The sequence below is a fragment of the Ictidomys tridecemlineatus genome, chromosome 1 (assembly GCF_052094955.1).
Source record: "Ictidomys tridecemlineatus isolate mIctTri1 chromosome 1, mIctTri1.hap1, whole genome shotgun sequence".
Classification (NCBI taxonomy): domain Eukaryota; kingdom Metazoa; phylum Chordata; class Mammalia; order Rodentia; family Sciuridae; genus Ictidomys; species Ictidomys tridecemlineatus.
This window is the reverse complement of record NC_135477.1, coordinates 167,885,358-167,909,927: the sequence shown is the minus strand read 5'-3', so window position 1 is coordinate 167,909,927 and position 24,570 is coordinate 167,885,358. Positions and strand designations below refer to the sequence as shown.

At 36.7% G+C, this 24,570-nt stretch overlaps 1 protein-coding gene across 5 annotated transcripts in view; it reads right to left on the bottom strand.

The window, feature by feature from the left end:
* The window catches only part of Sgcd (sarcoglycan delta), a 928,109-nt gene that overhangs the window by 386,338 nt on the left and 517,201 nt on the right, over positions 1-24,570 (bottom strand). The window contains exon 1 of one of the 5 annotated variants that reach the window (XM_040272046.2): positions 811-1,180. The exons of 3 other annotated variants lie outside the window; for them this stretch is intronic. The gene's annotated coding sequence lies outside the window, so the exon portion shown is untranslated. Of the gene's footprint in view, positions 1-810; positions 1,181-24,570 lie in introns of those variants that run through there. One more of the 5 variants, XM_013358695.4, reaches the window with a different exon arrangement.

The window sequence follows — 24,570 nt, the reverse complement described above, 5'->3', positions numbered from 1 at the left end:
AAAATTATTTAGCATTTGATTGTTTTTAAGCACTATATTCACTTAGGTGTAAAATCAGATTAATTGATTGTTAAAAGTGGAGACATATGGTGTGAATTTTAACAATGACTTTGAGTCAACTATTGTTCTGTTATGGTTTTGTAATCCTTTATAAAATATAGAATTTTTTTTTTGAGAGTAAAACTCTTAAGTTACTTCTTCCATGGAGAAAAACTGGAAATGATTACAGAAACAAAATCACAATCCAGCTTATTTGTAGACAATTATATCACTGACAGTCAACTCTGATATAATGACAGTCAAAATCCCAAACACAAATAAAAGAAGCCAGGAACTCATGCGCACATATCTGCTCCTACACTCTGAAAGTGTGATCCAAAATACAAACTTCAAACCGATTCCCTCCAAAAAAACAAGAGCCATTTTCTGCTAGAAACGCCCCTCTTAAAACTCTTGTGAGGCAAAGAACACAGACAATTTCATTTAAAATTATCTTTCCTGCCAATGAACTGTCCTTCCAGGCAGAAAGAAAAAGTTACAGATGGTTGAAGCAGGGTGACATACAAGGAATTCACATGCTTTCCTTCACACAACAGCGTTACCAGCTAAATCCCAACTTTCAAAAGTGCCTCTTTGAAAGAGGCTGGGGAAAGCAAAGATTAGAACTCCACACCAAAAGCTCACGGGATCGAGTTATGACTTGTTAATTAACACACACGCAAGCGACACTCAAGAGCTTCTGCAAACAGCAGGCAGAGGGCTTAGCAAGTGAAGGGAGGCTGGAAACGCAGGAGCTGAGCAGGACCCTACCTCTCTTGTCTGTTTCACAAAGCTGCCGATGGAAATCGCCCTTGTCCGGGTTCCAGGGGTGTGTGTGTGTGTGTGTGTCCCAGCCTGAGCTGCTGGGAAGGAGGCGGTCACTCAGCCCGCTGAGTGTGAGCAGGCCCTGCCTGTCTTCACAAGCGGCCCCAGTCAGATTTTCCAACTGCAGAACAGCGGCCAAGTCCCTGCCCATGCCTGAAGAATTTCCTGAACAGCATTCTCGTTCTTTTTCTGACTGCTTTGAAACCGTACTCTGTCTGTACTTCAATCCGGCTTTGTCAGGCCGACTCACAGGCTACTGGGCTGTCTCCAGCTATCAATGGGAAACACATGTGTCAGGCACAGGCTGGCTCTTGCCACAGTGCTCAGGGCCTCTGCTGGAGCTCACACTCACAGAGAAGAAAACTGCTTCTAGAACCAATTCTGATTTTTTAGCCATTCTCCACGCGGGGCTCTGCTCCATGGTGCTTGATGATGAAGATAAGTCCTGCCTTTCATCCGCTCCACACTGCCCCTTTTTAGCTTGCTCCTTCCACGTGGAGTCCCCAGCTGACCTCTGTTAGCCCCCTGAGTGCTTGCCAGTCTCGATAACAAACCTATTACAGCAGAGAGATATGAATTCTAATTTGATCTCTCTACCTGCTGCTTCCTAAGTCTTTGCTCAACTTTTCAATTGCTGGAGGGGTAACAATATTTTTAGCGTTTCCAGACTGGCTCAGTTCTTGAGAGTGGTCCCCTCAACCTGATACGTTCATCTATCACTGCAGCAACTAAAAATAATGCAATTATTTTTTCAGGCACTTTTGTTGCTCTATAACTGTGCTCATCCAAAAATGTAACATTTTACAGGCAATTGCAATGGTGTGTTATGGTGATGGGAAACAGGAACGAGAGAATAATGTACCTTGAATCAGAATGCATCCTAATTCTGTGCACCTATGATTATTTCTGGCCGACACTCCTGCAAGATGTCCTGTGTACCTTCTCTAGATGTTGTGGTCTGCCTTTGACATTTCTTCTTTCCATAATACAAGAGGAAATCTCAATACACAGGAACACAGAAGGAGGACACCCCTCTTCTCCCACACTGAAAACCCCATATCTAAAGAACCAAAGCTAAGTTGTCAAGGTAACATGGTAGAAGAAACCATTTAAAGAGAGAGCAGCACTTATTTTGAGTTTTCTCTCTTTCTTTTTTGGTATTAACATTTTACTTCCAAAAATCACTGTGTTTAGCAGCTTTTTTTTTTTCTTTTTTTTTCTTTTTTTTTTTTTTTAAAGAACTGGCTTGCTGGATTTTTAAAGTGTTGTGAGTTCCTAAGGGGCTGTTGTAAATAATAGGATTCTGTGGGGTCTGGGCTTAGCATCAAATTGCACTGGGGACTTTCAGCAAGATTAGGTTTGGCCCTGGGAAGTAATGTGTGTATGTGCACACAAATGTGTGCCCGTGTGTGTGTGTTGGGGGGTAGGGTGCATGTGTGCATCTAAGGTCATGATGCAATTATAGAATCAGAGAACTTTAGAGTTGGAAGGAACCCCAGAGACCATCCAATCAAATTGTTTCTAACCTTTATCTTATACGGGGATACAGAAGCCCAGAAAGATGAGATAACTCATCCAGAGTTGCAAAGACAGTTAATGCCAGAGCTGAGGCTAGGAAAGGCAATCGTCTCCTGTTCTGTGTGCTTTCTCTATTTCAGCACAATATGGGAGGGTGGCATAATCCAGCTTCAGTAGTGCAGGCTAACCCGCAGATGGCTTGGGTCAAATCTGGGCTCGCCTCTTTTGAGTTACCAACCCCAGACAGCTTGCTTAAGCCGTCTAGACCCAGGATTTTTCACTGTGAAATGGGAACAAAAGTCAAATCTACATTATAGAGCTGTTGAGGATTCAATGAGCTAATCCACATAAAGTGTTTATGACAAAGACTAAAAGTAAATTTCAGTTTAGTTTTTTTTTTTTTTTTTTTTTTTTTTTAGTTGAGCAAAACTTAGACTTTCTATTACTTCAATGCAAAATTGTGCTTTCACATCTAGTCTGAGTTCTGGAATAAACAAGTTAAGTTTCCTGCCACCTTACCTTTATATAGCAGAGGCTTCTCACCTTCGACACAGAACATTGTCCTAAAGCCTTATTGGAGCATTAAACCAGCTACCGAGCCACTTTTCATTTATTCCCTAAACATATCTCTGAAGTCTTTCCTCAAGATCAACTCAGAGGAAAGGGAAATAGTGCCATTGAATCTGCAGTCAGGTATGTGAGGCTGAGCAAAGTGCCACTGACAGCAAGCTGAACTTCGTGTGACATTCCAAAAATAGAAGACCATTAACTATGTTCAGAAACGGCAACATCCTAAACGAACAACAGGAGCAGCAAAATAAAATGGAAGAGTTGGGAAAGAAATCCTTCTGAGAAAACAGCTGCCATAAATTCTAAAGAATTGGATTTCTCCCTTTGGGGTTCCACCGCCTTTGTCTTGGAGCCAAAGTGGTTATGGAACCACTCAGAACACATCAATCATTTGCTGTGCCCAGCTTTCTTCAGGAACCCGAAAGAAGTAGTTCAAGAAGTTCTTAATTTCAAGTGGTTTACAAATGTCTGCATAACCAAATAAGCAAATCACTGGAAAAACCAAGCTTGGGTTTATACATAAGAACAACAGTGGTGTGATCCAGAAGACCCTGTCCCATTGTCTCCCCAAAGTCTTGCTAAGTGTTCCACTTCAGTGTGGGGGACTGGAGACAGGCAGCTCTATACAGAGCTTCATTGGAGTTAGCTGGAAAATCCAGAACAATTCCTTGGTTCATCTGATTTTTAAGAAATATTATTTCACACTTGCAAATAAGGCCAAAAGGTAGTCAGTCATGTTCTTTCAACATCATATGTGGAATTATTTAACAGACAATATAGTATCCTAAGGGAATGTGCTTTGTTGAACTTGCTGTTTGCTATGGAAAGAGTTCCCAGGCTTAGTGAAGTTACATGGTATCTGGGAGATATTTTGTTACTAAAGATACAAATAATTCCAGTACACTAAAAAAAATAATAACCTCAAATATGATTGTGTGAAATCCTATAGGACAATCCTACTTTTGTGTCAAATCTAGCAATCTCACCCTAACATTTCTTTATGCATACTGAGATCCTCAAAGCCTTGGAATTAGTCTTGCCATCACACCAACTCTCTCATTAATGAATGAGTCAGATTTTTTAAAAAATTATATTTTGACATATTTCATTTTATATTTGCACAAGTAAAGATTTGAATTTTCTCTTCATCTCTGAGTGTTGACTATTATGAGATAATGCACCAGGGAGCATGCATACAGTATGTGCTCAAGCTATGCAAGTGCTGTCAGTATTTAACGCTCCAGCACTTGGATCTCAGTTTTGCAAAGGATTCTAGAGCTCACCCCTCAAGGTCCCTCCTGTCACAACTTTTCTTCCTTACTAGTATGTTCTTAAATCCCCTCTACATGCACCAACCCTGCTGAAGTTCTCCCCTAAATGAAGTTCTCTTTGTTTTTCAGAGACTTCTTTTAATGTTCTAAAATTATAATGGGAATATGCCATGCTATAATACATTCAAGTTCTATGTCTGCTAATCACATAGTCAGCTAAAAATTCTGATCTTGACAATCACATGAACCAGGAAGCTTCATTATTCTCTTGAATATAAGCTCCATGGGGCCAAAGGTATTCATCTGTATTTTCTTCTATTTTCCAATGCTGAGAACTGGAATTTGGTAAGTTGACATATATTTACCCTGAATAAATTACAGCTTTGACTTTCTTAAAAAAACAGAGATTCTGAAATCATCCTTTTACAAGAATTATTTTGATGATATTTTAAATTTCTGGCACTATTAGATCATTTCTCACTGTTATGGTTGAGACTGTACTGGTCATTTGGTTCGATTTCCTCTGGGAATAGTTCAGTTTGGTTGATTTCTTCCTTAAGTGTAGTGCTGAGAAGCTGACAGATATTTCAGGTATGTTGGGTCTGATGCAGGGGAAAAGCACCCTCTTCTCTTATTCAGAAACTACATTTCTATTAATGCAATCCATGATAACATTCAAATCATCTGGATCCAGTGCATCACAGGTGCTAGCATTAAGGTACACCTCCCACATCATTGACAGCTGTGGTTCTCAAGACTGGCTCTGTGTTAGAATCTCATGGATGGAGGGGCTCTGAAAATGAAAACCAGGGTCCTACACCAGGGATTTTCATTCTAATGGAATGTAGGATGTAATACTGTTTTTCTTTGAACTCCTTGGATAATTTTAATATGAGCCAAATTTAAAATTACTAAGCTACAGAATCTCATAAAACATAGACCTAATGTTACAATGCTGTGAACTAAAATCCTTAAACACCTGGCCATGACTTGTCTAAAAGGCACAGGCAGGACCCACAGCAGGACTGAGGTGAGAAGCAGTCCCTGGCCTACCCCCTCACCCATGTTGGCCACCCACTCTTCCCTTCATCCGGTTCTTCAAGTCATGTATCTTCCCACTTGAGGACCTTGGAAAGTAACTATCCTTCCCTTCAAGAAAATTTTTACTTGTTCCTAGAAAGTACCCCAGTCTCTTCTTTTCATCTACTTAACCCCAACTCAGCCTTCAAACTTGTTTGCCATCCTCACTTCCTGTAGGATTCACATCTCCCTGAGCCCTGAACCCTCCAACAATAATTCCATGTTCTGTAGACCCACAGACTGGCACTGACTATAGACATATTACATGGTTTGTATTTTTGTTTGTTTCATGTCAATCTTTCCTAATATTCTGCTGTCTGAGCTTGCAATCTCTTCCTCACTGGTAACTAGCTCACAGAAAATTGACAACAGATATTTTTAAGTAAGTGATCATGTTGTTGTTGTTTTTTATCACAATGAACAATAGACATAAGATTCAATGCATTTTTATCTTGACTTTGTAGGTTTCATTTACACTTTCTAACCTGCTAAAATATTGTCTTGGGTGCAGGAAACTGAGTCCTCTTATAAGATATAAATGTTGCTAAAAACAGATAAAGTAATTCCTATATTTATTAAAAAGACTTCTCTGAGAAAAGGTTAAGCAAGGTTCTTGGAAAGCCATAAGGCCTATGACACATAGTAGGTAGTTTATGGTTATAGGGATGGGAGTCTGGTGGCCATGGACATGGGGAGGAGGGCAGGCTACTTTGTAACGATACTGTGAGAGAAGCAGCTAGAAGTTACAGCATAAACCTGAAGAGAGGACTTTTTGATCATAGCAGACAGAACTCAAATTAACCAAAGGAAGAAAGGGTGGGGGTTGTACTCAATGAGGTAACAGCAATTACAAGTGGTGCCTATCTGAAGATAGGCAGTGAAAAATATAATCAGGACTCCTCTACTTCTTCCAGAGCTTTCTCTTGGCTTCACTCTGACTTCCACTCTCTCTTTGGGTAGGAAGACATGCCCTGGTGGTCTCACTCTCACTGGGAAAATAGAAGGTCTTTTTCCAGGGAAGACTCTTGATAGCCCAGATGAAGCCACATGCTCATGTGCACCATATTTGACTCATTGGACAAGCTAGAAGCAAACAGGAAGGAGTCAGCTCCATTGATTCCATAGGGCTGAGTGTGATTATTAGGGAACTGACAAAAGGTGACAGGAAACTAAAGTACCCCAAGACACACTTGCAGCATCTTGCCCAGGGAAGGCTCTCTTGGAAATATTAGGAGGCAATATTTAGTCAAAGGACGGAAAAGAAGTTACTCTGTACAAGCCCAAAACAGTTGGATTAGATTAATAGCAGATGATTGGGAGATAACATGGTGCCACTCTTTCATTTGAGGTTTCATGTCACAAGTCATACCTGGTGGGAAATGACACCCAGCTTTGGCTCTGCAAAATAGAGTCAACTTCAGTTTTCAATGGTCAAGGACAAAATTACCTGGTTGACTATGAAGGAAATTTTTATGGAAGGACTCTGGACTGGGACATTTGGCTCAGTGACAAATCAATGACCCACACCTTTTGAGAATCTCTACTGGCCAGACACACTGTCTAAGCTGAAGTCATCTTCAGTTTTGGAAATTCAAATAAATGCATCATATACAATGAAGGAGTCTAAAGCTAAGTCATTATTTTCACCGGGAACCGGCATATTGGTAATTAATGTGAACAGTAATGAAACACTGCAAACGTACCTTTTGAAAAAAAATTTAATTAAATGGCATGAAGAAAACACTGGTGTATTTGAATAGATGCTTTCATGCATTCTTTCTTTTTCACCGAAAAACAGTGATCAATTCTTTGTAAATTTCTTTCTAGTCCATAATCTCTCTTTGTATTGTAGTTTTCTGAAAGTCTTGAGATATCACATTTTTATTTGAAAATAAAATTCATTGATCAATAAAATGGGCCAGACTCCATGAGAGGCCAGAAGGAATAAGATCTGTGCTTGAGAAATACACAGCATTATGGTCTTTATTTTTTAGGATCACATCAGTGCTGGGTGGTACAAAACAGAACTGTTGCTTGTAGGAATTCCAAGCTAATTATAAGTTCCACGAACAAAGAGTTCTGCCTGAAAGTAAAGGCCAGGACTTCAAATCCAACTTCCAATTGCAGTAGTTGTGTTCTCTTTCTCTCAAAGGCTGCCAAAGACAGAAAATTTAATATTCTACATTTTAGATTATTTGATCATTAGAGTTTGCTAGATATGTGACAGAAGCATAGTTAGATAACTCCACAACTGGCACAGTATGTGAACATAACAGTGGCTTCACGAATTTCCTAAAAATAAACACTGCTGCTAATAAAAATATTTTCCTAGCATTTTTTTTTTTGCAGTAGGCCTCAGTCAACAGAATTATATATGGTTTTTAAAGTTCACAAATGATGGAACGTAAAATATTTTTGATCCACAAGGAGACAGTATACTAAGTCGAACATTCTCATGACTTGGAATTGTGAACTCAAGAGTGGAAATGACATGGCCAGAGACACAGAGACAGCAAAGAAAGTGGCCAGGAAATTATAGTTCTAGATACCTCACTGCCCCCTGGGGAAATGATTGTGGTTCTGGTTGATTCACTGTATCATTTCTTCTCTCAATTTGGGAATTTCTGCTGGGAATTTACTTTAGTATATGGTAGGGTTCAAGGAAAAGGCATTTTCCCCAGGGCATCCTTTCTGATCAACTTCCACAGCCTTTTAATATCATAAGCCTCATCTCCTGTAATTAGCAGAAATTGTTAGAAGCAACAAACTGGGACTGTCTGGCTGGGCTGCATCACTGTCCTATTTTAGGATGGAATATTGATATAATAGATTCCAACAAGTACATTTTGTGCATCATGTACTTAAGGGCTGCAGTAACATGCTCTGCTTCTCATGCCCCAAAGCAGGAAAAGGCATAAACACTAAATGGAGAAGAACTGAAATATAAAAGTCAGCATGGAGACAGAGGGACTACCTACATGTAATTCGAACTTGCTATGAATTGAGACATCAATCTCATGAGGTTGTTTAGTGTGAGTTTACCATTGAGAGAGATATTGACTTCCTGAGCTGATAGCTTTTTGGTGTGTTTGCTAAACTCATGGAAGACATTCTGTGAGAAATCTATGGAAAGAGGGCTATCCATGGACAATGACTGTGACATCTATAGATTCCCCGATGTATCATATAGAACAATAAATTAGCAAATTTTTATAGCTAGAGAAATGGTTAAATTTTTTAACCATGCCATTTAACACATTTATAGGAAATTACAAAACTGAGACTTCATTACAGCCTCTCCCATGAATATACCATCATACATCAATATTTTTCTGTAACAAAAACAAAGATTCTATTATTCAAAAGTATTGGGGCTCCATATAAAAGTCGAAGTCAAACTTCACTTTGTAGCAACGTAATTAGTATCAATAAAATCTGGTTTTTTTCCCCAGAGCCAAAATCAAAATTAGAAAATTTCCATATTGAAGAAATATATTTGGGGTTCTAGAGAAAATTTTGAATTCACTGCATTTCACTTTACCTCTACTTGATTGTAAAACTGTTACTTTTTACTTTTATATCATGACCTTGAAAATATTCTTAGCATCCAGGTGTGGGAAATTGTGTAAGGCAGATATTTTGTGATGCTACCATGTTTGTGATTTGCAGGAGGTAGAATTTCTTTGCCCTGGTGTGGAATTTAGCAGACCAAGATTATTGTCTTCTTAGTCAGCAGAAGATTGTGTTACTTAAATGCTCTTATCCTTGAATCCTCATCTATAAAACAGGACAGCAGCCATCTAATAAGATTGTCAAGGGTTTCATGAAATAATCCTAGTAAAAGAGACTTTTATAAACACTGTAATAGCTAGCATGCACTGAGAATTTATTTAGCTCTTATACAGTAAACATTCCAATATTAGTGGATATTAACAAATTATCTACTTTTTGAGCAATCTTATAAGTTGTTATTTAAATATATTCAGAACATAAATATGCTTCGGTTGTAAGAGTCTACACTGAATCTGAACCAAAGACTATCCTTATGTTTGCTAATTGCCCATAGGTTCAATTGTTACAATATTATCTTTTGATTTACAGGTACATACAAAGTGACATTAATCAAAGGTATGCCATCTTAGTTTCCTTAAGGAAGAAGATCATATTCAATACCCCTGCTTCAAGGCAGCCTTCTTCAAAACCAATTACCTTGTGATACCCACAAACAGTCACCTAGGTTTGGCCCTCACTTCCTGCCTTTTTTCCTTCAGATTCACTCATCCACCCCTTCAACAATGTAATCTTTCATATTTGGGCAGTGTTGGTCTTTCAATTCATATGAACTATAAAAAGGTCCTCTCTCATCTTAGAATGGTTGAGTTAGCCAAATTTTTGCTACTGCGAAATTTTGGTAACTTTGTCAAAAGTTAGTTGAACTATATGTGTGGGTTTATTTCTGGGCTCTCTAATTTATTCCATTACCCATGTGTCTGTTTTATTTTTCTCTCTTTCTTTTTCTTTTTCTCTCTTTCTTTCTTTTTATTTTTTTATTTTTATTTTTTGGTTGTAGATGGACACAATATCTTTGTTTATTTATTTTTATGGGGCACTGAGGATTGAACCCCGTGTTTCCCACATGCTAGCAAGCCCTGTACCATTGAGCCACAATTGCAGCTCCCTTGTGTCTATTTTTAATGCCAGTACCATATCACTTTGATTAGTATAAATTTGCAAAGTAATTTAATAAGGAAATGTCATGCATCCAGCCTTGCTCTTCTTACTCAAGACTCCTTTAGTTATCTGGATATTTGTGGTTCCATATATATCTTAGGATTATTTCTATTTCCATGGAAAAATCCATTGCAATTTTAATGGGGACTGCAGTAATTCAATAGATGACTTTAGATAGTAGGTACATTTTGATGATTAATTCTTTTATTCTATAAGCATGGAGTATCTTTGCATCTATTTGAGTTTTTTTCAATTTATTTCATCAATGTTTTATAGTTTTCATTGTACAAGTCTTATGTCTCCTTGGTGACATTTATTACAGAGATTTTATTCTTTTTGATGATTGTAAATGGGATTGTTTTCTTAATTTGGGGAGGACAGTTCATTTATAGTTTGTAAAAACAGAACTGATTTTTGCATATTGATATTGTACCTGAAAATTTAATATATTTGTTAGTTCTAACAGTGGGTTAATAGGTCTTTAAGGTTTTCTAATGTATAAAATCAGATCACCTACAGACAATTTTACCTTTTCCTTCCTGATTTCGAAGCTTTTTGCTTGTTTGTTTTCCTGCCTAATTGTTTTGGCTAGGAAACCATATATCCAATGAAGAGTTAACATTCAAAATATTTGAGGAACTTAGATTTATCACAGTGTGATAAAAAAGCACAATTAAAAATGGGCAAAAATAACTGCATATCAGGCGTTTTCCCAAAGAAAACATACAAATGAAGTTTAGGTATAGGAAAGAATGTTTCACATCACTAATCCTTTGGGAAATGCACAAAACCACAGAGATATAACCCTGTACCTCTTTGGGTAGCAATTGTCAAGAAGAGAAAAGAGAATAAGTATTTTGAGAATGTGAAGAAAAGGGAACTCTTGCACTTCACCGGTGGAGTGTAAATTGACACAGTTATAATGGAAAACAATATGGAGGTTTCTCAGAAAATTAGCAGAGATATCACATGATTTGCACGTGTATAAAATAAAACCATTGCCTTCAAAATTGCTTGCACTCCCTTGCTCTTCAAGCATTATTCAAAATAGTAAAGGTATGAAAACAAGTGTCCATTGACAGAGGAAATATAAACTAAGTGTGATTGACATGTACATGCCATTACATTTTAAAAAGTGTCCAACAAAGGATCATGAGTTCAAGGGTTGGTCCCTAACCTATCACTCTACTGAGAGGCAGTGGAACCTTTAAGAGGAGGAGCCTAGTGGGAGCCAGTTAAGTGATAGGAGCTGTGTGCCCTTAAAGGGGATACTAGAATCCCAGCCCCTCTCTTCCTTCCTTCTTGTTTTTTTTTTTTTGGGGGGGGGGGACATGTACCAAGGGGATTAAACTCAGGGGCAAATCACTGAGCCACATCACAAGCCTTATTTTATATTTTATTTAGAGACAGGGACTCACTGAATTGCTTATAACCTCACTGTTGCTGAGGTTGGCTTTGAACCCATGATCCTCCTGCCTCAGCCTCCTGAACCCCTGGGATTACAGGCAAGCACCACCACACCCGGTCTCCCTTCCTGTTTCCATCTCTCCTTCTCCTTTTGCTTCCTGGCCCCCACAAGGTGAGCATCCCCCTGCCCCACACACTGCAGCCATGTGTCCTGCCTAACCACTAGCCCAAAACACCAAGGCAATGGACCATGGACTAAAACCTTCAAAGCTTTGAGCCAAAATCACCCTTTCTCCTTTTGACTGTCTTAGGTATTTTATCAGTGCAAAAGAAAGTTGCCCAACCAATACACATAGTAAGATATTATTTAGCCTGAAAAATGAAAGAAATCTTGCTGCCATTGGTGGCAACAAGAATGAATCTGGATGGTATTATGCTGAGTGTAATAAACCAGACACAGGAAGACGAATGCTGCATGATTGTAGTTACAGGTAAATTCTAAGCAAAAACTCACTCGAAGAAACCGAGAGTAGAATAGTGGTTACCAGGAAGCTGAAGGTGTCCTATAAGGACAGACACTGAACCAAGGCAGTGAACCATCTGTTATAAGATGACTGAGTCCTGGAGAGCCAATGTACAGCATGGTGACTCTAGTTACTAACAGTGTATTGTGTACTCGGAATTTGCTAAAGGAGATCTCAAGTGTCCTCATCAAACACAATAAAAATGATAACTATGGGAGTTGATAGCTATGCTAATTAACTTGATTGTAGTAATTATTTCACAACATGTACATCCACCAAAACATCACAATGCACACCTTAGGTGTGCACAATACTTAATCACAATCACACCTCAATAAGATGAAACAAAAACAAACAAACAAAAAAAGAAACACAACTGCAACAAACGTGAGAATTTCCCAACATTGATTGCAAGCTACTGAATAACCAACACCCTGTACCTCCTGTATAATATTCATCTGTAAGTCCCTTCTACCTGAGAGCCTTCTCTGCATTGAATTAAACCCAACTCTGCATTAAATCTTGTTATTTTCTCCACAAAAGCTTGTAGTGTTCATTGCACACTACTTGCCATTATTTATTGTTACTGTCATCTGCCAGTTCCACTGGATCAACAGCTGTTGAGGACAATGCACTGTGTCTTTACCACTCATCTCTCAGCACCAGAGCCTTCTACACTGTCTGAACTGGAGTAGACACTGTCATACATGCTAGATCAAAGAAAAGGGAATCAGAGAAAATCTGAAAACTGTGCTAGGGAGGCTGTATGGGGAGACATAGTATGGTGGACTAGACAGCTTGCTACAAAACAATGTTTATATAGTAGTTAATTTTGATTTAGCCAAATCAATCTTGAAGTTTGATTTCCAACCAGCATGGTGTTGCAGGCCTCCAATCCCAGCTCCTTGGAGGCTAAGGAAAAAGAATAGCAAATTTGAGGCCAGACTGGAAAACTTAAAGAGACCCTGTCTCAAAATGAAATAAAAATGGCTGGGAAGTGTAGTTTGTGTAGTGTCTGAGTTTAATCTCCAGTACCAGAAAAAAAAAATTGCTTTGTGTTCTGCCTAGTGACCTGAAATGCTTACTGACCAATGAATTGTTCTTGTAAGCTTTATTATCCTGCTAAGTCTTTAAAGATTAAATTACAGAAGATAGAAAATATTTAGATGACTATATTAAATAAAACAACCTTGACTATCACAACCTTGAAGTCCAATTGCAAGCAGCCTCCCTCTAAATTTAGTCTTTTGTTTATGCTTAATTAATTTTATATTTTTGACTAAACTGGCTTTTTCCTAAGACTCTGATGATGTAACTCTAAGGAATAGGAAGCATCTCATCACCATTGCAATGATTGAAGAATTGCGATTTCTCACTATTTTCAGGAACTGCAAACCCAGATTTCCAGGATTTAGGAAAAGGCAATAATAGAAAACATGCCTAAATATTTCACAAGAAAACATCAGGAATGACCTGGCCTTGGGTTCATTCTGAGGCACATTTTCACAGAAACCAAAATGAACAGTACTTATAAATTCCAGAATGAGGTGGAGTAGTTGAGAATCCTAAGAGTTGAATATGGAGTCTCCTCTCAGGAATGAAGAAACTGCTACCAGGATTTGTTTAGAGAAGACAGCTACCACCCTAACAGACATAGATTCCAGGACCCAGAAACGTTATCAGTCACGTGAAAATCCTCACCAATCACATAAAAAGCAACATCTTCAGCCCTGAAGACTTGGAAGTTCACTACCTCACGTCCCACAGCTGTTCCCAGGTACCCGACTTGACTTCAGAAAACTCAACTTATTGGATGTTGTCCTTTCTAACAGGAAAAGGAGATGATGCACAGTCCCTCTTTGCTAAAATAATATTTACATATAAGGAAAACAACTGACAGGTATTGCATGCCACTGTCTTCCAGGTATTTCAATAACTGCATCTGTCTTTGTAAAAACTTTGTGCAGTTAGAACCATCTCAAGCGTTGGTACATTTTTTCTGTAAAAGCCAGATAAAAAATATATTAGGATTTTCAGGTTACATAGTCACCATGATAACTACTAAACTCAACTCTTGTAGCATTTAAGCAGCTACAGACAATGCATAAATGAACAGGCATATCTGGTTCTATTGCAATTTTGTTTATAGACTCTTATATTTGTATTTTACATTGTTCATGTCATGAAATATTAGTTTTTCCATTTTTCAATTATTTAAAAATGTAAAACATTCTTAGCACATGAGTTTACAAAAACAGATGGAAAGTCAGATTTGGCCTGGGGGTAGAAGTGAGCTGATTCCTCCTCTATTTAAATATTTAGAGCAGGGAATTGGAACTCAGAGAGGCTCCATCACTAGTCAGAAGCACACAGCTCACCCTACTTCTATTGTTCCTTTTCCTTTTGATTAAAATGTCTCTATCTGTGTGGAGTTTATAATCAATACAGAGGCTAAGATTCCTCTAGCCAAGATCTTAAAATGACTGACATTTTAAAAATTTGTTATAATTAGTTATACATGACAATAGAATGCACTTTGATACATTGTACATAATAGAGTATAATTTCTCATTCTTCTGATTATCATGATGTAGAATCACACCAGTCGTAGAGTTATATATGTTCATAGGATAATAATGTCTGATTCATCATCCTTTCTATCCCCATGACTCTTCCCCTCCCTTCATTTACCCCTCTACCTAATCTAAAGTAATTTTATTCTTTCCTAGCCCCACTCCCATTGTGAATTAGCATCTGCATTTCAGAGAAAATATTCAGCTTTTTTTTGAGATTGGATTATTTTGCTTAGCATGATATTCTCTAGCTCCATCCAAATTATGGAAAATGCCATAATTTCATTATTCTTTAAAGCTGAACAATAGTTCATTGAATATATATTCTTAGAGGAAAAACACCCCTAGATTCAATCTGCAGTACCAAAAATCAATTAACTAAAAGTTTTTTAAGTGAAGAAAATTATTATGTATAAAAATGTTTCAATTTCAAAATGACGTTAATGTCTAACAAGAGCACATACTATGTGATGGACATTGCGATAAATGGATTAACTGAATTATAAGAAAAAATGGTTAAATGTGAACAACAGAGCAGGGAAACAGGTCAATAAATTATGAACAGGTCAGTGAATTAGTGGGCAGTTATAAAAATGAAGTTGATAAAGTCTGTGGTAATATTTCTAAATTCTTATTTTAAACCAAATAACAGGATATATAGTACAATTATCATTATTATTTTTAAAAGGGAAGAAACAAAAGCTAAAAATAATCCCAATGAATTTTTAAGAGCTAACTTGTCAACCTAATGCCACAAAATATTTTTCCTATATTATGTAATCTTCACAAAAACCCCATGACTCAGGTGTTCAAATTATCTCTATTTACAAGTAAGGAAACTGAGGAAGACTGCAATCAATACTCTAATTGACTATGTTTCAAGAGTAAGGTATTTAATTTTAATTTTTCCACACTGCTAACTTTATAAGTGTCCTTAATGAGTACACATTAAATTGAAAAAAATAAATATTTTTAAAAAATGGTTTTCACACACAAAAAAATTAAAAATAAAAGACTGACAAATGAGTGCATCATGTCTGAGCTGATACTTTTCTTCTTTGGACAATGCTGAATTCAACCTTGGATCATTATCTTCATTGAATCCTTTATAGAGTTTGGAAGGAAAGAAGGTCTGGAAAACCCAAACTAATAAATCATGCTCATATTTGTTCATTGGACCTTAAAAATACATTAGTTTTCCTAATACTTGTGTATTTCTCTAATATAGTCTAGAATCAGTAAATGCCTCTTTTTAAATAATTATATTTTTGGTTAAAAACTCAAAATAGTATTGAAGCTAATTACTTTTAGAGAAAGAAAAAGGTAAAAAAAATAAAACAAGGTGGAAAGGGGGTAAGAAATTAAGTAGAAATTATGCTCCACTTTATAATTTTCTTTTAAATTTGTATCTTTTACAAGTTAAAGATAAATGTGTTCAAAGCTTCAAGCTAAACGGATTTTTCCAGCCTGAAACCTCAGGCATCATAAGTCAAAAACCAAGCATTATCCATTAAATGGGCATGAGGTAGTCAACAAACTTTCAAGTTAGAGGAGAAAGAGAGGGAAGGAGAAAGAAAGAGAAGAAATTCCTCAGCTACAAAGGGAAAATTCAGATATAGAGTAGATCCCCTCTCATCCCTGATTTTGTTTGCATGGTTTCAGTTACCCATGGTCAACTATGGTCCAAAAATATTAAACAAAAAATTTCAGAAGGAAACAGTTGGAACACTTTAAATTTCATGCACTTATGAGTTGTGTGATGAGATTACTCAGTGTCCAACTCCAAAGCAATACATAGTTGCAGTTGTTCTGTTTTATTAACACTATTAATAGTGTTGATATTAATCATTTATTTAACACTGTTAATCTCTTATAGTGCCTAACTTATAAATTAAACTTCACTATAGGTACACAAGTATAGGAGGAAGCATGGTGTTATTTAGGACTCAGTACCATCCACGGTGTCAGGAATCAACTGAGGGTCATGGAACACATCCCCAGGAATAATGGAGGGACTGCTGCACAGGGATCTGGGACATACTGCTTAAAGGAGAAGAAAGGAGAAAGTTAAAAAAATCAAAGTAAGTACGGACTGGAAGACAGAAGTTCTTAAAAGGTTTACAAACCAATTATGCTTAAAGTGAGTTAAAGAATAAAAAATTCATTCAGTCAGCATTTGTGGAAAAACGGAACTTAAATGATTCTCTTAGCCTAGTTTAGTTAGTGTTGTTGAATAAGAAATAAAAATAATTCCAATGAATTTTTCAGGGGTAACTTGTCAACTTAATGCCACAGTTTTAAATATTTTTCCCATATTGTGTAATCTTCACAAAAACCCAATGACTCAGATGTTCAAATTATCTTTATTTTCAAGTAAGGAAACTGAGGTAGAGAGAGGTTAGGTAACTGCCCCAAAGCATATAGTGGAATAATGGATAAGAGGGATTGGATTCAATTCAGGCCTGTCTAATGATATAGTCTGTGTCCTTAATTATTATGCTAAACTGCTTCTCATTCCTATTAATGAATATGAAATTGAAACAGAATGGTGTCATGATTTAATACTTTATATGAGTGATGGACTAATGCATTTTTAATAGCACTCCATGATTTATAAAATGCATCTTCACACACAATGCTTCACTTGGGTTATAACATCCTTATGTGGTAGCTGAGGATTATCTTCTTCTAGTTATATCAAGTGAAAAAAATATATTTAAAGAAATTAGTGACTTGTTCAAGTTCATAGGGTTGTTCAAAGTGGATAGAGTGCAAGGGAAAGGTCTGGATCTATCTATGTGTTTGGGAACTCTGACACATCCTTCACTAAACAAATGCTTTAGGGACAAACCCTTTTCAACTCTAGTGTCCACATCTGAAGAATGTAGATAAAATTCCAAGTTCTCAGAGTCCTTGTCAGCATAAAACCATTTAACTGGTAGGAATGCATTTGAAGCATGTAGGCATGCAATTGATGTGGATTTCCTCCACTTTCCATGACACTGGGCATTTCAGAAACAGTCCTGTTGTCAGAGACAGAAGATCTGCACTCTTTTCCCAACCATGCCCAGTAGGCTGTGACATGTACTTATATATTACACCCATCAGGAATCACACAATTATTACTGGCTCTTCAGAAAATAATAATTACAACCCCCATGTGTAGCATTAACTAAGTTCTAGCAATCAGTGTAATGTCACCAAACACAGAGTTGGGAAAAGATGCACTCTTTTAGTTACCATTAATGGGTAAGAGCTGATTCTAGCACCACATTAAGTAACATTCAAATTAGATCAGTATTTTTCAAATGTTTTGTAGGAAAAAAAGTTGGTTTTTCACCTGATGCTAAAATTCCACAGAACTCACATCTCACATACAGAGATCTGATAAAATAGAACTCTGCTGGGTAGAGCAGGGTAGTGGAGCACAGAGCCCTGCTCAAACCAAGTTTCTCCTCTCTTAAGCACAGCACCCTAAGACACATCTGAAAAACACAATTAACTGGATCATCTCTTAAAGTCCTTCTAGGTATTTCATTCCAAGATACTGTATTGTATGAGAGAATAAGGAAAACTTTCCCATTTGATAATGCTTTAGAAAAGATTTACTCCTATATACTTTATCATTTTAGTAAATCAATTGGATTTCTAACTCATGCAATACAGAAAAATTGAAGGACATTGAAAAAACAGTCTCCTGGCGATGACTTGCCAGATTGAATGGCCACTCTTGCTTGCATTCAACAACCACACTGGCACACAGTGTATTGAGTTTTTCACAGTGTAGCGTATGGATCTAGGCTCTGCAAAACCTCATCTGAAGTGACAGACTTTAAGACAGCAGGGAATCTAGTCTCATGCAGGGAGTGGTAAAGTAGCAGGTGTCAGAATTGGAAAGGAAAACATTTCTTAGAAAAACCACTTTATGTGGCATTGCACTTGGTGACGAACACACCTTCTCATCCTGAACTCCATCTACCTTTAACACAGCTCTGTGAGTTTTCATTCACTTTATAAGCTCATCATGTTCCCTGGGGCTTTGGCACATGCTCTTCCCCCAACAAGAAGTTTTGCAGCTTCACTGTACCTAGTAGACACTAAAGGACCCTTCTCTGTGAAGCTTCCTCCCTTGCCACTCACTATTTATGCTCCCGGGTATGCTTTCAAAAGTTATCTGCAGATTTACAGTGACTAATTTCTGTGGAGTCATTTTTTGTGTATTTTCCCTTTCTATGAGATAGAAATTTCTGAGAGCAAGGACATATACTTTTCTTTTATTTTTTAACATTTGATTGAATACTGGGTGTCAGAAACATATTAAGCTTTAAAATAATCTAGTTTTAAGCCTCAAAAAATTTAAATGAGTAAATTGAGACACTAATCTGGGAAGATGGTGGAAGAGGAAATTGCCAGACATTTTTCCTCCAACCAGGCAACAAATTCAATGATACAATATGTCTGATGTTCATATTGTTGAGTCTATTGAAGGCTTGCAACTTTTAAGGGAGACAAAATTGTAGTTTCCCTTGACATTAAATTGTGGTTCATCCCCCAACCCCTCACACCTTGGCAGGTAGCTGTGCATGAGCTCATGAAGACATTGCATAGTGCTGGCAGGAGCCAGAATTGGCAAAAGGGACTCTGTCTTCAAAATATCAAGTAATCTGACTGCTTCTCTTCACAGAAAATTGGGCACAGAGGAAGCAGCAACTGTTGCTGCACCTGCCTCCCCTGTTGCCTTCTTCCTCTGAATGAAGTGATTTCCAAGGGGCTTACAGGACCAGTGGCTCTCCTATTCATTTCTCTCTTTTGTTTGTGGTATCCAGGAATTGAATATTACAGGATTGAAAAGCAACGGCATATATGGGGGAAAATAGAAAGCCTTTGTGCATGTCCAGGGGAAAATTCACATTTATAAAAGGCCTGAGAACACTTCAGGTTAATCCTGCAATAATTCAAAAGAAGACAATGAAACAACAACAAAAACAAAGGCAACAACAAAGAAGAAAAAACATTAAACCCCGGAGAAGAGGGAAACTCTGATTCCAGAGTAACTACACCATATGATCAAAATGTCCAATTTTCAACAACAAAAACATCATAATATAAAGTCAAACAGTGAAATATAGAAAGTAAACAAACCAGCATAATTTATTTCTTAAAAGACCAGATAACACACCAACTAGACAAAAGCTTTAAAAACAATGCATTTAAATATACTCAGAGAAATAAAGGATAATGTAGACAAAAACAAGAAAATAATGTAAGAGTGAAACAAAAATATCAACAGAAAGCAACTAAAAAACAAACCAAAAAGAAATTATGAAACTAAAAAATATAGTCAATGAAGAATAAAATTCATTTGAGGGATTAAAAGGCAGAGTTGAGCAGGCAGAAGAAATAATCAGCAAGTCTGAAGCCAAACAGTAGAAATGATAATGATATTGACAAAAAGAATCTAAGGGGAACCTGTGGACACACCATCAAGCATAGATAGTACATGCACGATAGTTTTCCCAGAAGGAAAAAACACAGAGCTTGAGGCAGAGAATATATTTGAAAACCCAATGGCTGAAAACAGCCCAAATTTGATGAAAGACATGAATATAAATATCTAAGAATTTCAATGAATTTCTAGTAAGATAATCTCAAATACATGCCCCCACACATTATAATCAAACAGGTACAAGGCAAAGGCAAGGGTAGAGCATGGAAGCCATCGACAAAGAACTGACTGGTCACATACAAGGGATCCCAATAGGACTATCAGCAGATATCTCAGCAACAATTGAACGCTAAAATTTAGCAGGCTTATACATTCTATCACTGTATTCCAAGTGCTAAGACATACTTTTCCTTCCTTCCTTCTATCTTTATATACTTCCTTCTTTTGTAATGCTGAGGATAAACTGCTAAGTGTTGAAAAAAACCTGTAAACTAAGAATCCTATATTTCACAAAGCTTAAAAGTGAGAAAGAAATTAATGCATTTCTCAGTAAACAAAAGAATACAGAATTCATTACCACCAAAAAATCCTTGAAAGAAAGTGGTGCAGTTGCAAATGAAAGGACATTGTGAGTACCTTAAAGATGTAGGAAACCTGTACTATTTTAAGACTGATGTGCAATTACCCATTTTACTTTCTAAATGATTTAAATGAATAGTACATTAAACATTATTATTCATGAAGCAATTGTTATTGTAGCTTTGGGTTTTCAACTCTAAATTTTGTTTTTTGTACACCTTTACAAAAAATAATAGCTTTTGTTTTTTTGTGAAGCATTAAAAATCATCAGTTTATATTTTATGACACAAAAATAAATGTAAAGTTGTGATAGCTGAAAAACAGGGACAGACTGTTAAAGGAGAAAAGTTTTTGTGTTATTGATGTTAACTTTGTATATATTAAAAATAGACTGTTATTTCTTTGGGTTTTTAAATATAAACCCCATGATAATTTCAAGCAAAATAGCTAAAGAATATACACAACAGGAAGTGAGAGAATAGGAATATTTCACTAAAAAAACTCAACTATCCTCAAAGGGAAATAGTAATGCAGGGAATGAAAGACAAAAAATCTCTAGGGCATGCATAAAACAAACAGCAAGATGACCAAAATGCATACCTTTTTATCAGTCTATCTTTAAATATAAATGGATGAAACTGTTTAATAAAAAGGCAGAGATTAAATGCATTGAAAAACGTGATCCAATGATATTTTCTATGAGAGGCCCATGGTAGATTCAAAGACACAAACAGGTTGAAAGTAAAAGAACGTAAAATAATGTACCATGTATAAAGCAATGTTATATGTATGTAATGAATTAATATATGTCCTATATTAATATCAGAAAAAATGGATGCTAATTTTAAAAGTTTATGAGACAACATTTTGAATTAATAAGTTTCTATACAGAAAGATGTTATAATAATTAAAACATTTACATATGAAAGCAAACCATGAAAAACAAAAGCAGCAAAAATTGACAGAATTGAAGAAAAAAGAGTGTGTATCTATAAGGATAGTTGGACACTTACATACCACTCTGCCAACAATGAATAGTGCTATGCAGAAGATAAGTTAGGAAATATAGGACTTGAACAACTTCTGCTATGGCTTGAATATGGTTCTTCTCCATCCAAATTTATATTGAACCTTGGTCCCCAGTGTAATGGTATTGATGTGTGGTGAGACCAGTTCATGGGAGCATCACCATCATTGATGGATTAATGCTGCTCTCTGGTGGTTTGGCTAATTCTTTTTTTTTTTTTTTTTTTTTGTCTTTTTTTGTCCAGCAAATAAACTCATTTATTTATTTATTTATTTATATTTCTTACAGACATGACAATAGTGGAATGCATTACAATCATAATTATCCATTCACAGCTTCCCTGTATGTTTTGGTCCTTTCACATGTGGCATCTTACCCTCTACTCTATGCCATGAGTTGAAGCAACATGAGTTTCTTGCCAGAAACATGCTTATGGATTTCTCAGTTTCCAGAACTATAAGGCCAAATAAATTACTGTTCGTTTTAGGTAACTTCACCCCAGGTATTCTCTGATAGCAACAGAAAGTAAACACTAAGTAGAACATGAAGTCAAGTAGATCTAACAGACAGAAACACTTTTCCTAACAACAACAGAATGCGCATTCCTCTCTAGTGTACATGGGACATTTTGCACGAGAGTTCATATATCAGGCCACAAAGAAGTCTCTGTATATTTAAAAAAGATGGATATCATATAAAGCATCTTCTGCGACCATAACAAGACTAAGTTAGGGTTCAGTAACAGAAGGAAAACTAGAAAATTTACAAGTTTGTAGATATCAAACAGCACGCTACCAAACACCAACAGATCAAAGGACAAAACATAAGAGAAATTAGAAAATAGTAGAGACACATGAAAATTGAAACAAAGTTTTCCAAAACTTACGACACAGAGAAAGCAATCCCAGGGAGAAAATGTATAGCTATAAATGTTTATATTAAAAATCCAAGATTTTACCATCAACAATTTATCTTTATGTGGTAAATTTCTATGATTAATATTTCACCAGAATCGATTCGGAATATTAGTAGGGCTTCCACACACAAGTTTCTGGGGTCAGTCACCCTTCATCCAGTTTCCAGTTCTCTGCCTCCTCCCAGTTCCTTAAGATGGTGGATCCAGACATCTATCTTACCCAAACACCTCGTGGTGAGTATCTTCCTTTGAGATAATTGTATATTTTACCACAGTGATAAATATGAAAAGAATGAATGGCCAAATAGGTAAGTTTGGAATGAATTTGACAGAAAAATCTTTGTTCTTCCAGACAGGGAGTTCTACACTAGCTAGCTTACTCTATATTTTTGTAAATAATATTTTATTGAAACATTGTCATGCTCATTTCTTTAATTACAGTCTGCAGCTGTTTTTGAATTGCAATGGAAGAGTTAAATAGCTTGCTACAAAGACTCTTTGACCAAAAAAAGTCTAAAATATTCCCTTGCTTACCTTTTGCATAAAAAAAATGTAATGGTCCTCAATTCTAGATCTATGGGTGGAAGAAATGTAAGACCAGATAGGGTCAATGATTCCAGAGAGAGATTGACTTTATTTCATTTCTAGTTTTCTTTCTATTCAGGTCCCAATAGTTAAAAGAGAAACAAAGAGGGGAAGAGGGAATCACACCAAAAGAGAAGAGGGATAGTTATCAAAATAAGCAAAGTACAATATGTGATCCCCATTTATGAATTTAACATATACCAGGAATTATGAGCAATGTTGCAGTCAATGCTTGCCAGGACTCTATGAGGCAGGTAGAGTCAACCCACCTATTCTGGGAGTGAAAACAGTAGGGAGTGAAAGCAGGGAAGGTAGGTAGCCTGCAAAGTCTACACAGTCAGGTTAAGAGTCATGCAGCATTGGGACTCAGATCCTCAGGCCATCTTTCTTATGTTTTGATGTAAAGATACTACTAGGAAAGAATGACAGGTTCAGTTAAATTATGAACAACCTGACAACTACTGTGCTTAGCACAGTAGCTAAAAACACGGGCTCTGGTATTGGCCATTTCAGATTCACATCCTTCAGGGACTGCCCACAGGCCTGGGAAGTTACTCAACCTGTCTGCCTCAGTGTCCTCATCTGTCAAATAAAGGGAATAGCAATGCCTCTGTTTTATGGAAGCTAAAAGAATTAAAGTACTCATGGTACTCTCAATGCATAACATCTAGCATTAAACCTTAAGTATCAGTTATTATTATGGTGGTTGATATTAATGTCTGAATTATTTTATATTATTGAAAGCCCAATTCAAGACATTCCAAATATTCAGCCTTTCTCCACTGACCCCTGCCTCTTAAGTAGTCTTCTTTCTCTACCCACCAATCTCCCTCATTTTGCAATGTATGAATCAGTTGATTCCATATAATTTGATATTATTCTCTTGTTGTAAAGATGTGGAAATTCTGGAAACCGGAAGCTCATACTGCTTTACACATGGTAGGTCCTCAGTAAATACTCATTGAATTACAACTCCTTGTGGAGTCCAGGTACTACAGAATAGTATCCCAATGAATTCCAGAAGAAATAAGAAAGAAGGAATCAGAGAAAAGATTCTTAGTCAAGTTCATTTGAGAACTCAACTAATTACATGGTTTCCCAGTACTGATGGTCTCAGAACTTTGTATCCAATGTGAATCTCCATGAGGGGATAAGTATGTATATCACTTCCTAAGTTTATATGACTATAGATCCTTTGATCAGAACATTTTATAGGGCTAATGTTCTATAGAGCATATTTTGGAATATTCCACAGCAGAAGAAAAAAAGGTGAGCCAACATGGACACTTCTGTTTTAATCGGTACAGTTTAATTAAGTCATTTGCCTAGCATTGACAATGTGTCCAATCCTGGGTTAGGAGACTGTGGAAGTGAAACATAATTTTCTGCAGCATAAAATGGACAGGTCATGTAAAGGAACAGTGGTGTATGGTCAGAAAGCAGGACCCATGGGGCTAGTCTGTAGACCCACCAGTTATT